Consider the following 15,871-nt stretch of genomic DNA (forward strand, 5'->3'; position numbering starts at 1 on the left):
CTGAATATATTGTATTATTTACTGATCTCTCTTCACTATGACATGTGTCAGTATGAGAGAAGCAAACAAAAATTTTATCTAAGTCATCTTTTATTTTGATTTTATGATATTGAATCAAATACTTTAATGCTTTTCAGATTAAACTGAATCTTTGAGTGAATTGAATTCAAATAAATACAGACTATAGGAGACAAACAGGCACATTTATACTGAGAGACAATCCTTTGTAATAAATAAATTGAAACCAATAGAAAAATAATTTGTGTGTTCAGGTATAAATATATATTCTATCATCTTATTATGAGGACTACAACAGGGCAGTCATTCATGCTCTTCTTCATATCTGAATGACAAAGAATAATACAAAACAAAAAACTCTCAAAATACCTGTATAAAAATTTAAAGTAACAGTGAGTTAGTGTGATGGTTAATACTGAGTGTCAACTTGATTGGCAGTTTTGTTCCTGGGTATGTCTGTGAGGGTGTTGCTAAAGGGGATTACCATTTGACTCAGTGGACTGGGAGAGACAGACTCACCCTCAATCTGGGTGGGCAACATCTAATCAGCTGCCCTGCATGGCTAGAATAAAGCAGGCAGAGGAATGTGGAAGGACTAGGCTTGCTGAGTCTTCCAGCCTCCATCTTTCTCCTGTGCTGGGTGCTTTCTGCCCTCAAATATTAGACTCCAAGTTCTTCAGCTTTTGGACTCTTGGATTTATACCAGTGATTTGCCAGGGACTCTCAGACCTTTGGCCACACACTGAAGGCTACACTGTCAGCTTCCCTACTTTTGAGGTTTTTGGACTCAAACTGGTCCACCATTGCTTTCCTAGCTCCTCAACTTGCAGACATCCTCTTGTGCGACTTTACCTTGTGATCGTGTGAGTCAATTCTTCTTAAAAAACTCCCTTTAAGAGGTGGAGATTGCAGTGATCTGAGATCATGCCACTGCACTCCATCCTGGGTGACAGAGTAAGACTCCATCTCAAAAACAAGCAAGTAAGCAAACAAACAAACAAAAAACCTTCCTTTAATATATACGTATATCCTATTAGTTCTGTCCCTCTAGAGAACCCTGGGTAATACAGTTAGTATTTCTGTGTTTTAAAATTGATCTTTACACTATGCCTATTGAAAAAGTGAATAGGATTACAATTACTATGACATTCTTAGAGACACTTAATAAAGTAAATCAAATCAAATGCATGGACAATGTCTGGACACACATATATTTTGTTATCTCATTCATCACTCAATCAGGATATAATATGGTATGTAATGTATTTTCTATATAAAGCACATCTCAATAGCTTTTATATAACAATGGAAAGAAATATGTTGTTCTCTTCCCTCAAAAAATGTCAAACTCTTTTCTGATATTTGGAATGATGGCACTGATCTAAACAAAGAAAAACATCAGGCCAATTGGAACAGGTAGAGGGCACTTGGCATAAAGACATTTGAGATCCAAATCATAAATCATTACATAAAACACCTGTTTGACACTCCATAACCATCTATGTCAGATGATGTTAAAAATTAATTGAAGTACAGAGCAAAATTTGGTAATGACAAAGGTGATATTCATAATATTTTAAACATGGTATAGTCAGGCATTGATAAGTCATAATGGAAAGACTGACCAATCAAAACAATTAGCAGCAGAAATCAAACTGGTTTTGCATAACAATCTTGGGGATAAATACCCTCCCTGGTACTGGAGATATCTACAAATTACAGTATAGTGCAATGAGCATATCGTCACGATAAATTAAAAACATACTGATATCATGTAAATCAAGATTGAGACTGTTATTACAAAAAGCTTGTTTTTTTCCTTTACTTTTATATTCCAACTACCAATCCTTTAAAATAGCTATGTTATAAATACAAGCATTATGATTATCAAAAACCTTTACTCATGAGAAGGCAATATTATATGATTGTTAATTTTGAATTAGACTTTTATATCCAGTTCATCAAGTCTAATAATAGTTACTGAATGACCAATGAAGTAGCCAAAATTTTAAGAGATTAAATGACTTTCTAATGATCGCAATATTTCCTTCTAGTAAAGCTCGGTTTATCTTATTTTCAGCTATTTGGTTTGGAAAAAGTGATGAGTACCCTGGATTGAATGAATCAAAGGTCACTTCAACTACAGATACATCTCATTTTCCTGCAAGTATAGAAGACTGGAAAACATCAGATAGCAAGAGAAAAACTTATATATCCTCATCTGAGATTATATGAACAGATGATACAGATTATGATGTTTTCAGTTTCTTGTATCTGAAAAGTCAACTGTGGCTGACATTCTAGCTGTTTGCAAATATTCTGAATCATCTTCTCCTCCAGGCAATTTAAAGTGCAATTTCTCTGTTTCCTTTGAAGTTAGCCTTGGCCATAAAATGTGATCATAAGTAATGCGAATTAGCGAGGCACACATCGCATAAGAGCCAGTGATGATTATCTGTATGCTTTCCCACTGCCTCTATAACTAAATCATTCAAGATAGTGATGTTTCCATCAGCCTGAGTCCAGGAGTGAAGTCAATGCTGAGAAGAGACTCCAGTTAACCCATGGTGGGCATGTAATGTGAGCTAGAAATGATATTTGCTTATATCATTTTAAGATTTTAGGGTTGTTTATTATTGAAAATTGATTTTAACTTATATAGAAATTGGACCCAGGAAAGGAGGGGAGGGAGAGTGTTAAGAAAAGCAAAACTCTACAGTTGTGGCATGGATTCAGTGGATCATGAAGGTGTCAAGTACCCTTTAGAAGAGGCTGAAATGGGAATGATGACAATCCATGTTGGGCCATGAGGAAACAGCTGGGAAACTGTTACCTGTAACTAGGAAAGCATAGTGTATACCCAACAGACTCAGACGTCAGAAAAAGAGACTGCTAGTTCTTTAGCTGGTAACTGTTTATGCCAAAGTATGGCAACATATTACACTCTGTCATGGTGATACATAGCTCAAGATAATGGCTGCATCGTGAGCCCCCATCCTGGGGTGAGAACACATAGAGAAGATTTCACAACCAATACACAATAGACAAGTGATATGAGCAAAATGAACTGCAATGTCCTCATCCAAAGATAATATTTCATTGTGTGCTTCTGTAGAACTACCTCCATTTCTTGTCTGACATACGACCTCAAACTTAGAAATAATTGCTGAGTTTGACAGCATGAATAAAAGAGAATTGAGAGACTATGAATCAGGTAGAGTTGAAAGAGGTAACTGCTTCTCAACTCCCAGTAATAAAATAACGAATTGAGTTACAATGGCCAATTAAAATTCAGTCTCATAGCAAGGATCGTACGTGGTTGGCTTTCATGCCCCTTGCCGTGACCATTAATAAATTAATTTGTTGGACATTAGGGACAATGTCCAATAAAAGTTGTGGCACCCAGAAAAGACTCTCCATTGAATACCAAAGCCCAAGTAAAATTCTAATAAAATTGTGCAATTGAAATGAGAGAAAGGAGGGAGGAATAGGGTGAATAAAAAGCAAATAGGGGAAACATATTTAGGAAAGACTGTGGGTGTGGCTATTGACATAAACTGACTGAACTCTGTCAAAAGATCAGTTAATTTTTACATGAGTTATACTGCCAAAAAAAAAATAAAAACAAAAAAAAATATGAAGTTTAAAATTTAAAATGTATGAGTCCCAGTTGGGTAGAAAGCAACCTGAGAGAGCTATCCCCCAGGCATATTCTCCAATTCTCATCTCCTATGTGGCTAAGGAGGATAATGGGATAGAAAGGATCACTCATAGGTTGGAGCTTGAGTCCATGAAAAACAGTAGACAAGAGAGCTAATCTCAGAAATAAAAACTGAGGAATCTTCAAAGAGCATTCCCCACCTTCAGGTTCAGGCCTTCAAAATTTTAGAACTACTCCAGCTTGAGTTTGTTTTGTGTGTCCTGTTTTCTTTCCTCTGACTGGAAGTGCTTATTATAGTTATGCTGAGAAATTCTCACTTGGTATATAATATTTCTGGCATAAATAACTTGCTTTTGGATCATGTCTTGATAGCAAAAGAAACTACATCTGGATTTGATGAGGAGGTGGCCAAGCCTCATTCATCGTGCTGGACTCAGTTATTCATGAGACTATTGTTCTGTTTCTCTTGGGGATGAGGTGAAGCGTCCTGCCTCTGGGACGAGAAGTAAACTGAGTATCTTGTGATTAGAACAGGGCACTGTAGAGTCACTGGAACTTCTCACATATTTTCAGGTTTTCTTTCAAGGATAAAAGCCCTCCTTGAATTAACTATGAGTTATTTGTTTTGGCCAATGGAATCCTAGCAGGTGTGTCCTATATCATGTTTCTAGCTGAAACTTTAAGACTTAGTGTGTGCATTCCTTGTGGGTTTCTTTTCCTTCTGCCTTCATGATCACTTTTGCCTTTAGGGGTTGCTGTCAGCCTGAGTTCTGGAAGAAAACATAGCAAAACCCATAGCAAACTTGCAAGGAACAAATTAGGAAGAAGTTAATGCTATAACTCATGCTATAACTCACAGATTTGGAGAATTCTTTACTACTGCAGGATTACCTAGCCTGTCCTGAGTGACAGACCATCTCAAATTGACTTAACAGTGAAGGACATTTATCATCTAATGTAATTGAAACTCTAGAGGCAAGGTAAACTTGAAGCTGGTGTGATTCAACAACTCGCTGACATAGCCAAAGAAACATTTTTCTATCTTGAATGTCTTACAATTCTTACAAATGCAAGAAAGCTCTCTAATACTTTTATAAGTATGTTCTTCTTTTCCATTTAAGAAGAAAAGATAATAGCACTACATGTAGCTATTGTGAAGAAAAGAAATCTTGCGTCTTCCCCAAATACCCCTAACAAAATAAATTTCTGGGTCTCATTGGCCTGAATTTTTATGTGTCTTGAACAGATCTTCGTAGACAGGGAAATAGATTATTGCGATTGTCGTGCATTAATCAGAGAGCAATTCTGGATATCAATATAAGCTCAATCCCATACTTTGTGCAATAATAAAAATTAAATGTAGGTTTTACTTCCAAAAAATCTGGAATACTTTACTGGCAAAGAAGGAGAATGAACACTATGCAAACAGACAGTAGATTTTATTAAAGATTACAACATGTAAAGTATTATCTTAGTTAAAATTGAAACATTTTATTTGGATATACTTATTTCCCTGGAAAATGTCCTCTTTCCATAAACTGATGGTCAAATATCATCTGAGAGAAAAACTATTTTTGATAAAGAAAATTAATAATCTACATAAAATAAAAAAATGTATTTTTTCTTGCAAAACAGTTTGTAAATCTAGCTAACCTAATCTTTGCAATACTGCAGTATTCAATTTTTTTGACTTTGTAACATTAGAAAGTTTATCTATTTTCAGATGAAGTGTCAAAATAGATAGTGTTCTGTAACAGTTACACCTAGATGACTGCCAATACAAGATGGCCGCCAACTGTCATTCTCAGATCATCAAATAAATGTCTCTACATTTAATAGGACATGATGCTGATAAAAACATATGTTGACAGCATACAATACACCTTAGATATTCTATACACCAAGTGGTAATACATTTTTTCCAAAGAGTAAAAATGCCATGCCAAAACATTTGTAAAATATCTGTTATTTATATAGACCAATCTCTTTATTTTTCCTTAGGATTATTAATTGCAGGAATATTGCTATATTTCATAATTATAACTTAAGTAATGAAGTTTTTTATTTATGCAGAAAAACTGGGGATAACTCGGAAAGTTATTTGGAAAAGATAATGTATTTTTACATATGTAGTAGTTATTCATTTTTTCCGGCAATTTTGGTAACTGTTTGCATAAGTCTTTTGGTTTTAGTCATTAAAATATGCATGCAAATTTGTATTTCCAGCTTTCTCATTAAGTTTGAATCCTTGATCCACATCTGGGTAGACATTAGTTAAGTAACGTCCAACAAAATTGCGATCTTTGTCTAATTAAGTGTAACATAAATTGGTTTTTATGTGGTTACTACAATTGTGAGGTTTTTGTGTGTTTCATTTTTTTCTGCCTCTATATTTATATATATATATATTTATTCTATACTATCTTTTATTGTAATTATTATGTATATGTCGCCAATATTTCTTATTAAACAATATCAATTTATTTTCTGAAAATGTAAAGGTAGAGAATAAATGGATTTCAACAAATATTGTTATTAGAGTGAGGAATTTTCTCAGGTTGCAAGACATGAAAAGATAAATACTTCTATTTTAAAATTCCCTGACACTTTTATTTGCCGGCTGTAACAGGTGTGTTTTGCAGGACTTGCCCATTACAGAACAAAATGAATCAAATATAATCAAATATAAAAACGGCTTATCATTCTGTGCTAATCCTATCTACTGATTGAATTTTATACTCGGTGAAAATAGGAAACATACACAATAGAAAGTCATTTACAAACAGGTTATCTTGACCTAATGAAATATTCAAATTCCTTTCTTCTTTTTGTATGGTATTAGTTATTAGCATTCTATATTGTTGTGGTATGCACTCTGACACACTTCATGTTGCTACTTACGTTTAAGGGAGATTTCTTAAATTCAAATGAATATTCTCTTTTAATAAAATAGAAAACATAAATTGATTTTTTTTCTGTTTTAATAAAAATAACTTTCAGACATGTTATTTACTTGCATTTGTTTAATTTTTCACATTACATTGAATCAGCTTTTGAAAGTAACCTAAAACTCTACTCCAATTTCTATTGTCTATGCAAAGTAAAACAGCATTTGAATTTCAAGCATGTAGATAAGAATAGATGAATTAGTATGTCTCGCACCTAAAAGTCAAGAATTCCCAGCAGAAACATGTAAATAGTGCACTTGCACATAATTCTGCTGCTTTCCCAACCATCAGGGAAATGAAATAAGCTGGTGCATTTCCTTACAATCATGGTACTTAGAATAAAGACCATCAACTTATAAGAGCCTGTGAGTGGTGAGAATATTTTAGAATTATTTTCCCCATGTAATAGCTGCCAAATTACTTCTTACATTTTGTTTATCTCTATGAGGCAAAAAAAAAAAAAGAAAAGAAAAAAGAAAGTTTCTCTCAACCAAAAACTTTTCTCAAAACTATTACATGTGCTCTTTCGTATATCTTACTAGTTTTAAAAGGAGTCCAATACAAATATAGTATTTTACCAATTGTTTAGTTTCAAGAAAAGTGAATGTGGTTTTACTGAAGATATAATTTATGAATAAAAGTTTGAGTTCATTATTTAACTATCTATATACTTAAATTAAAAATAATATAAATATTTTTCTGTGATGAATCATTAAGTTTACAGCAAAGTAGGGCAACTTTTCAAGTGAAATATGAATCAGCTAAATACATTCGACCACTGATAACAGCAAATAATTCAACGTTGTAATTTTCAATATTAGAAACAGTTTTAGGGATACTATATCAGAAAATAGATTTATTCTGTAGATCAGTGTTTTCCCAATATTGACATAACTGAATCACTATGGCAAGAGCCTTTGGTTATAAACCTAAGATGAACAGTCCAAATGTGAGATAAGATTAAAAAGTCTGACTTTTGTTAGGAGTGGCTTCTAATCAGTACTTCAAAATCTCTGGTCAATGAATGCTCCAGATCAAATATTTACCAATTCACTACAAATTTAAACATATAACATGTAGTAAACTTTGGAAATATTAATCTATTCAATTATTCTGTCATTATGTCCTTCAGATTATTTAGTTGCCAAAGTGTTTATTTTTTATTTTATTAAATTACATGAATACAGAAAAAAAATATATATTGTAATCATATAACTCGGAATTTTCAAAAACTATATACACCATATAGTCAGACTGTAGATAAAGAAATAATAAATTTTTCATACCAAAAAAGCCTCTCAGACTCTCATCTATCACATCAGCCCTTGCTTAGACAAAGGCATCATTGCCCTGATCTGTTAGTACAGGTAAGCTTTGCTTGTTTTATGCTTAATATAAATGGAATCATATGTGTGTCTTTAAGTCTGGCTTCTTTTGTTCAATGTGATATTTCAGAGATTTATTCATATTTTGGCTAGTCCATTCCTTCAAGCTTTATACAACTCCATTGTGTAAATATACCACAATTTTAAAATCATTTTTAATTGATGTGTATTTTATTGTAATTTGAAGAATTATAATTGTATATATTTATGAGGTAAAACTGAATGTTATTATATACGTATATAATGAAGAATGATTAATTCAAGCTAATTAACATATCTACCACTTCAAATACTTATTTTTATGGTGAGGATATTTGAAATGTATTAGAAATATATTCTGTTAGCAATTTTGAGACATATATTTTTATTAACAATAGTCAACGTGTTACGCTATAGATCTCAAAACCTATTTCTTCTGTCTAACTGAAACTTTGTAACATTTGATGGTCACCTCTTCATACTTCCCCTCCCCTTCCTAGTCCCTTCTATTCACCAATCTCTTCTTCCATTATTTTAGTTTTTTTAATGCTCTATTTTGATCAAATACATCTTAAGGGAGCCTACATTTACTAACTCTTCCCAAATCTATTTACCCTTTCATTGTGTAATTTGTGTAATTTCCAACAACAACAACAACAACAAAATAATTTGTTGAAGCCATCATTGTGTTTTTTTTAATTGTCTGGAACATGTTTTGTCACCTTCACACAGTGTTGGGATAAACCCTTTGGGACCAACCCCATTCAGGACAGCCAGAGCTCTCAATATTTACAACGGCAATGCAAATAGGGGCTTCAGGCATAATTAAGAGCTAAAAATAAAGCAATGATCTAGCAGCAAAGAATCAAGGAGCAAATATATTTAACTATAAATGAAACAAATTGGACAGATAAAACTAGAATTAATAATCAATCCTCCAATGCAATTCACAGACATTTACTTATGAGAAACAACAGCAAACAGGAAACCATGACCTCTTTAAAAACACAGAACAAAAATTGAGTGACTGACCCAAACAAGATGCTGATTTGTGAGCTCTCTGGCCAAGAATTCAAAATAGCAGTTTTCAGGAAACCCAGTGATCTCCAAGACAACACAGAAAAGCAATTCTGAAATTTATTAGAGAAATTTAACAAAGATATTAAAATAATAAAAAATCAAACAGAAATCATGGAATAGAGAAATACATTTCCTGAACTGAGTAATTCATTAGAGGGTCTCAACAGCAAAATGGACCAAGCAGATAAAAGAATCAGTGAGCGAAAAGACTATTTGAAAATACGCAGTCAGGGCCAGGCATGATGGCTCACGCCTGTAAACCCAGCACTTTGGGAGGCCAAGGCGGGTGGACCATGAAGTCAAGAGATGAAGATCATCCTGGCCAACATGGTGAATCCCTGTCTCTACTAAAAATACAAAAATTAGCTAGATGTGGTGGCAGATGCCCGTAGTCCCAGCTACTCAGGAAGCTGAGGCAGGAGAGCTTGAGCCTGGGAGGTGGAGGTTGCAGTGAGCCAAGATCGCACCACTGCACTCCAGCCTGGGTGACAGAGTGAGACTCTGAAAAAAAAAAAAAAAAAAGGAAATACACAGTCAGAGGAAAACAAACAAATGAAATAACATGAAAAGGAACAAAGACCACCTATATGACACAGAAAATTACCTCAAAAGACCAAACTGAAGAATTATTGGTATTCAAAAGTGACCTGAGCAAGATCAAGGAGTAGAAATTGTAGTTAAATAAATAATGAAAAACTTTCCAAAGCTTGAGAAATATTCAGGTATAGAAAGATCTGGGAATACTAGTCAGATTCAATCCCAATAAGACTACCTCCAAGGCATATAATAATCAAACTCCCAAAGATCAATGAAAAAGAGAGGATCCTAAAAGTAGCAAGAGAAAAGAAGCAAAAAGGATGAGTTCATGTCCTTTACAAGGACATGGGTGAAGCTGAAAACCATCATTCTCAACTAACTATCGTAAGATCAGAAAACCAACCACTGCATGTTCTCAATCATAAGTGTGAGTTGAACAATGAGAACACATGGACACAGAGAGGGGAACATCACACATTGGGGCCTGTTGCAGGGTGGGGGGCGTAGGGGAGGGTTACCATCAAAAGAAATACCTAATGTTGGTGATGGGTCGATGGATGTAGCAAACCACTATGGCGTATGTATACATAAGTAACAAAACTACATGTTCCACACATGTAACCCAGAACTTAAAGTATAATTAAAAAAAAAAAAAGAAGCAAATAGCATAAAAGACATAAAAGGAGCTTCGATTTCTCTGGCAACAAACTTCTCAATGGCATTTTCAATGTGTTCAAAGAGAAAAAAATTGCAACTAAAAAATATTGTATTAGGCAAAGTCATACTTAAAACATGGAGAGATAAACTATTTCCCAAAGAAACAAAAAGGGAGGAAATTTACCACAACCAGATTCATCTTACAAGAAATGATAAAGGAAGTTCTTCAATCTGAAAGTAAAAGCATACAAATATGCCAAAAAAATAAATAAATAAATAAATAAAAGCTTTCAGGGCATAAATCCCACTGGTAAAATTAAGTACAAGTACAAACTCAGAATATTCTGTCACTTTAATTTTGGTATGCAATTCTCTCATAGCCTTATATGAAGCCCAAAAGTAAAGTCTATCAAAAATAATAATAGCTATAGCAACTTTTTAAGAGATAGCATAAAAAATCTGTAAACGGAGGAATTCGAGACCAGGCTGGCCAACATAGTGAAACCCTGTCTCTACTAAAAACACAAAAATTAGTCGGGCGTAGTGGCGGATGCCTGTAATCCCAGCTGCTTGGGTGGCTGAAGCAAGAGAATCGCTTGAACCCAGGAGGCAGAGGTTGCAGTGAGCCGAGATCGCGCCAGTGCACTCGAGCCTGGGCGACAGAGTAAGACTCCATCTCAAAAACAAACAAAAAACAAAAAGTAAACTAAGACAACTAAAAGTAAACATGTGGGTGAGTGGAGTTAAAGTGTAAAATTTTTTATGTCTTTTTTGCCTTTGTTTCTGTTCTTATGTTTGTTATCCAAGGTAAGTTGTCATCTCTTTAGCACAACTTGTTATACCTATGAGACGATTTGTGTAAGCCTCATAACTTGAGATAAATTCATGGAAATGAAAAGTAACAAATTAAAACACACTACCAAAGAAAATCACTTAATCACAAAGAAAGTAAGAAGAGAGGAAGAGACTGAAACCAACCAGAAAACGCGCTACAAAATGGCAGTAGTGTGCACTTATTTATCAATAATAACACTGAATGTAAATGGTCTCACTTCCTCAATTATAATGTATACACTGGCTGAATGAATAAAAAAGTAAGACCCAACTATATGTTGCCTTCAAAAAATCCACTTAACCTAGAAAGACACACATAGACTGAAAGTGAAGGAGTGGAAAAATATACTCGATGCAACCGGAAAACAAAAGAGCAGGGGTAGCTATACCTATATCAGACAAAATAGATTAAAAATCTAAGATTTAAAAAGACATAGGAAATCAATATAAAATGATAAAGGGGTCAATTCAGCAAGAAAATATAACAATTATCAATATTTTTATGCCCAACAACAGAGTTTCCTATAAGTATATAAAGCACACATTAGGAGAGCTAAAAATATACATAAGACTAAAATAAAATAACAGCAGTGGAATTTAAACACCCTAGTATCAGTAATGACCATATCATCCGACAGAAAATCAACAAAGAAAGAGCACAGTTAAACTATGCACTAGATCTAATAGGCCCTAAATGACATTAACAAAACATTTCACCCAACTGCTGCAGAATATACATTCTTTTCTTCAGTGCATGGAACATTCTTCAGAATAGGTCATATCTTAAGCAACAAAAAAGTCTGAATAAATTAAAAAATAAAAATCTTATCAAGTAACTTTTCTGACCACAATGGAATAAAAACCACAAGTTGAAAACAAGAGGAACCTTGGAAAATACACAAACACATAGAAATTAAACACCCTACTAGACAGCTAATGGGTCAATTAAAAAAAAAAAAAAAAAGGAAGGAAATTTAAAAAACAAAACAAAACAAAAATACAACAAACCAAAACTTCTGATACACAATAACATCTGTATCAAGAAGGATGTTTATAGTAATAAATGCCTAAATTAAGAGTATAAAGACTTCAAATAACCTAACAATGTACCTCAACAAACTAGAAAAGCAAAAATAAACCAAAGCCCAAATTAACAAATTAAATAATAAAAATCACAGCAGATATGAATAAAATTGAGACTAAAAAATACATAAGATCAACAAAAGGAAAAGTTGGATGTTTGAAAACATATTAACAAACCTTTAGCCAGTTTAAGAATAAAGGAAGAAGAGGCAAATAAATAAAATAAGAAATGAAAAAGGGAAATAAATGAAATTTATACTAGAAAAATACATAAGATCAATGATAGAAAAAGTTGGGTTTTTGAAAAGCTAATCAAAATTGACAAATCCTTTGTCTAAGAAAAAAAAAGAGAAATGCCTAATTAAATAAAATCAGAAATGGAAAAGGAGACACAACAACTGAGAACCCAGAAGCACAAAGAATTTTTAGAGACTATGGTGAACAACTACATGCCAACAAATTGGAAAACTTGGAAGAAATGAATAAATTCTTGAACATATACAACTTACCAAGATTGAACCATGAAGAAATAAAAAAAATAATAGTAACAAACCAATAATCAGTATGGCGATCAAAGAGATAGTACAAAGTCTTCCACCAAAATGAAGCTCAGGATCAATGACTTCACTGCTAACTCTACCAAAATTTAAAGAACCAATATCAGTTCTACCCAAACTCTCCAAAAATTTGGAAGGAAGGTAATATTCCAAACTCATTATATGAGGTCAGCATTACCCTGATACTAAAACCAGACAAAAACATGACAAGAAAGCAATAAGAACACTACAGATCAGTATCACTGATGAGCAGAGATGCAAAGATCATCAACAAAATACTAGCAAACCAAATTCAACAACACATTAACATGATCAAGCGAAATTCATCCCAGGGATGCAAAGATGGTTCAACACATGCAAATCAACAAACATGATACATCACATTAGCAGAATCAAGAACAAAAACCATATCATTATTTCAATAGATGCCAAAAAAGCACTTGATAAAATTGAACAACACTTCATGATAAAAACTCTCATTAAAATGGGTACAGAGAGAATACACCTCAAAATTTTGAAGGCTGTGTATGACAAACCCACAGTTAACACTTTGCTGAATGAGAAAAATAATCTTTTCTTTTGAGAAAGGCTTTTTCTTTAAGTACTGGAATAGGATAAGAATGCTTACTTTCACCACTTTTATTCAACATGACATGGGGAGTCCTCTCCAGAACAAGTAGGGAAAATAAATAAATAAAAAGCATAAAAATTAGAAAGAAAAAGTCAAATTAGCCTTGTTTGTAGATAACATAATTTCACACCTAGAAAAAATACTGAATAAAAACAATGTTAAAACTGACAAAAACATTCAGTAAAGTTTCAGGATATAAAATAAACTACAGAAATCAACAAATAATCTGAAAAAACAAGAAAGCAACCTCATTTACTATGGCTACAACTATATAAACACCTCAAAGCAATCAAGCCAAATAACAGAAAGATCTGTATAAGAAAAACTATGAAATTCTTATGAAAAAAGTACAAGAAAACACACATATAATGTAAAGATATTTCATACATGTGGATTGGAATAATTAATGTTGTTAAAATGACAATACTACCAAAGTAGTTTATAGATTCAGCACAATCCCCATTAAAACAGTGAAAAGTAACAAATTAAAACACACTACCAAAGAAACAGAAAAAAATAATCTAAAATATATGCAGAACAACAAAAGATACCCAAATAACTAAAGTAACCATGAACAAAAAAGAACAAAGCTAGAATTATCACACCATCTGACTTCAAAATTTACTACAAAGCTATAGCAATCAAAACAGCATAGTACTGGGATAAAAGCAGACACATAGACGAATGGAATAGAATAGAACCCAGATAAATATCCACACATTTACAGCCAACTCAACTTTGACAAAGACAACACATACATTGGGAAAAAGAAAATCTTTTAAATAACTATTGCTGGAAAAACTGGATAACTTTACGCAGAAAAAAATCTATACCCCTATCTCTCACCATACACAAAAATCCAATAAGAATAAATTATAGACTTAAATCTAAAACTTAAAAATATAAAAGTAAAAAAGAAATTATTTAGGAAACACTATAGGATATTGGTCTGGGCAAATTTTTCTTTGTTTGTTTGTAAAACCTCAACATTACAGGCAACTGAAGCAAAAAAAATAGACAAATGGAATTATATCAAGCCAAAAAGCCCGTGTACAGTAAACAATCAGCAAAGTGAAGAGATAACCCACAGAATGGGAGGAAATATTTGCAAACCATTCATCTGTCCAGGGATTAATAACCAGAATGTATAAGGAGCTCAAATAATTCAATAACTAAAACAAAATTAGAAAAACAAAAACTAATAATCCAACTGAAAACTAGGCAGAATATCTGAATACACATTTCTCATAAGAAAACATAAAGATGGCAAATAGGTACATGAAATAATGCTCAACATCACTAATTATCAGATAAATGCAAGTCAAAACTACAATGAGCTATCATCTCACCCAATTTAAAATGGGCTGTATTAAAAGACAGACAATAACAGGTGCTGGTGAGGATGTAGAGAAAGGGGAACCCTCCTGCACTATTGGTAGAAATATAAATTAGTAGAGCCACTAAGGACAACTCTATGGAGTTTGCTCAAAAACCTAAGGTAGAACTACCATATTATTAATCTTACTATTGAATATATATCCAAAATACAGGAAATCAGAATATTGAACATATAGCTGCACTCCCTTATTTATTGCAGTACTATTCCCAATAACCAAAATACGGATTCAATTTAACTGCCCGTCAGTGGATGAACAGATTAAGAGAGTGTGGTACATATACACAATGGAATACTATTCAACCATAAAATAGAATGAAATCTTGTCATTTGCAACAACATGGATGGAACAAGAGGCCTTTATATTAAGTGAAATAAGTCAATCACAGAAAGGCAAATGTTCTAACCCACATGTTCCCACTGATATGTGGAAGCTAAACAAAGTAGATTTCGTGAAGATAGAGAGTAGAATGGTGGTTTCCAGAGGCCAGGAAGGGTAGTGGGGGTTGGGAGAAAATGAAGGGGAAAAAAAAGAATATAAATGTACTTATTATGTGTGTTTAAAATGGTAAAGATAGTAAATTTTACATGTATGCTTTAACTAAGTAAAAATAAAACAATCATAACACAACTCACACAACACTATAAAATTAAAATTTAGATAATTTCATTATAAAAATAAGTAAAGTGAAAATAAGTACTAATGAGAATTATGTTGAAGAAGGTATGGAACAAACGTTGTCTTCATTTTGCTGCACAAGAGAAACAGCAGCCACTAGAAAAGTAGTGAAAGACCCCAGAGGTATCAGATGATAACTTAAAAATTCTTGTACTGAGAAAAGCAAGAACTTTATTTATTAAGTCACTAATACATCAACTTAGAATCAGGCTAAACTCTAATGCCAATAGTACGTAGCGATACACAAAGCACCAGTTGGTAACCAGTATATAAAAGCAATGAAAGGCCGGGCGCGGTGGCTCACGCCTGTAATCCCTGCACTTTGGGAGGCCGAGGCGGGCGGATCACAAGGTCAGGAGATCGAGACCATCCTGGCTAACACGGTGAAACCCCGTCTCTACTAAAATACAAAAAATTAGCCGGGCG

The 15,871-nt window shown here is 33.2% G+C and overlaps 1 protein-coding gene across 4 annotated transcripts in view; it reads right to left on the minus strand.

Moving 5' to 3' along the window:
- Positions 1 to 15,871, minus strand: part of LOC105484614 (BMP/retinoic acid inducible neural specific 3) — a 399,147-nt gene that overhangs the window by 123,341 nt on the left and 259,935 nt on the right. The window lies entirely within an intron of this gene.

This window comes from Macaca nemestrina, chromosome 1 (genome assembly GCF_043159975.1).
Source record: "Macaca nemestrina isolate mMacNem1 chromosome 1, mMacNem.hap1, whole genome shotgun sequence".
In the NCBI taxonomy this organism is placed as follows: domain Eukaryota; kingdom Metazoa; phylum Chordata; class Mammalia; order Primates; family Cercopithecidae; genus Macaca; species Macaca nemestrina.